The sequence below is a fragment of the Mercenaria mercenaria genome, unplaced genomic scaffold (genome assembly GCF_021730395.1).
Source record: "Mercenaria mercenaria strain notata unplaced genomic scaffold, MADL_Memer_1 contig_3946, whole genome shotgun sequence".
Classification (NCBI taxonomy): Eukaryota; Metazoa; Mollusca; class Bivalvia; order Venerida; family Veneridae; genus Mercenaria; species Mercenaria mercenaria.
In genome coordinates this window covers 1-2,119 of record NW_026462135.1, presented here as the reverse complement: position 1 = coordinate 2,119, position 2,119 = coordinate 1, and the positions used below count along the sequence as shown (strand labels likewise).

Sequence of the window (2,119 nt, the reverse complement as noted above, 5' to 3'; positions counted from 1 at the left end):
GGCGTGGATATTTCTGGAATAGCCCAATATTACAAGATAATCTGTACATTGTTTAATGGTCACAGTGTGAACATTTAATAATTAACATGGTCATTATGCACAGTGGGTATCTATGAAAATGAAAATTATAGTAATAACCAGGAAAAGCGGTGTTTTAAATTGTCACTTTTTTGTTGTAATTATAGCAACTAAAATAGACCTCTGAAAATTTTTAAAATTTACCATGCAAATTAGAATAAAAACTACTTTCTTTTTTCACTACTGCCATTACTGGTAGGAAGCATGCTGGTGGTACTAAATTAATGAGAAATTGTTTTTTTTATATTTTCAGGATAACCTCCAGCAGTAAGAAATATAAAGGCTCACTGCAGTTTTGAGTGCTCAACAAATATTGACCCCATACTATGCTCAGCAATTAGGGCCCTTGTATTTCTGTGAATCCTCATGCAGGTATAAGATTTTGAAGTTAGTGTTTACATTCATATCAGTGTCAGTATCCTCAAATGCACTTTTTCAATATCAGTTTTAACTATGAAATTCCATATATCACTATATTAAATTCCATAGTCTTCAAACAAATCATGACTCTATGAATAAAAGCTTCAGGCCTGCAGTGCACATTTTACATTGGAATTATAGTGACACCTTTGCAGAAATTTTGTCAAGTAAAATTATCTAAAGGAAGTTATGTTTTGTTAAGACTTGATATTACTAATTTCTATTTTTTTCACTGAACTTTCTATAAATCCCTGAAATTGGGTTGAAAATACTGCATTGCTTTATAATAAAGTGCTATATCATAAGCACTGTGAATTGGAATCAATTAAATTTTGATAAATACAAGTTAATGTTAAGCAATATTTATAAGAAAGGATGAACTGTTTGGTCAGTGTTGATTCACTCCATTTTTGATGAGAATTTAATACATTTCTTATAAACTGTTCTTGTTTTTGTATGAAACGTACAGTACTGCTGTTGGAAGAGGAGCAAACAGTGTGGTATATATGGTCCACCATCACTTCAAGCATCATGGCTATGGAGAAAAGAATGTTTCATTACATATGGACAATTATAGTGGACAAAATAAGAAAAGTGTTGTAATAAGGTAAGAATTCCCAATAAATAAAGAAATATTTATTAAGCACACAGAATTTGATGTTGAAATATTTAATTTTACAGTGTGTTCATACACTTCAGTTTGGAAAGTCACTAGTTTCCAGTTATATATATAATGTGCATAATTTTATCTAAATGAAAAATAATATCTCCACTGATAAACATTGAATTACAGTTTGAATATTGCATACTTACACAACATACTGTATTAAGACTTAGGTGTGTATGTAAGAAAATAAACTGTGTAGCTGGCATTTATTTGTTTTAATAAAGTGATGCTATGTTATATTCTAAGGACTCACTATTGCTACTTAGAAGTTTTTGTTTAAGAATTCATTGTTTAAATATACCCGTTATTTTAGCTATGGAATGTGGCTTGTTGTGATGGGTCTACATGATGACTTGGAGTACAACCTGATTGAGGCCCGGCATACAGAATTCAGACCTGAACATGTTTAGGTATATTTGGCTTGAGCCTCTTTAATCAATTATGTTTTTATTAATAATCAAGTATTGATAAAACTTGCTGCAGAGATCATGTCTGTAAAGAGGCCACTTATATTAAAATACCACAGTTTCTGTTTATGTTTGTGTTGTTAAAGAGTGTCTAGCTCACTGCAAGCAAGTTAATCAGAAATAACATAATTCTATAAAGTAACAGTTTTTTCTTAACCAGGTAAAGAACTATTTGTTAAAATGAGATCAAATCATGGCCCTTACTTGATGTAGAATATGTGCGATGGTTGAATTTTTTCATGAAAAGAAGTTATTACTGTAATAAAATTCTAAAATGTTATTTAATGTAATTATGTGTGGGATGTCTTTTGGAATGCTGTTGTTCAGGATTGATGAAAAGGTTATGTGTTCTTTGTCTTAAATATTTGATACATTTATCATTACAGAATGTCTTCTGCATGACCTGGTATAGATAGTATTCTTGAAGGATTATAACTTCAACACAGAGACGGATATTAATATTTTAGGCAGGGGGTTGGCATGAACA

General features: G+C 30.6%; 1 long non-coding RNA gene across 1 annotated transcript; it reads left to right on the top strand.

Moving 5' to 3' along the window:
• Positions 1 to 330: 330 nt before the first annotated feature.
• LOC128553564 (uncharacterized) lies at positions 331 to 2,116 on the top strand. Its single transcript, XR_008369375.1, has 4 exons — positions 331 to 450; positions 968 to 1,105; positions 1,479 to 1,575; positions 2,019 to 2,116. It is a non-coding gene; the product is annotated as an uncharacterized LOC128553564 (long non-coding RNA).
• The last annotated feature ends 3 nt before the right edge of the window (positions 2,117 to 2,119 follow it).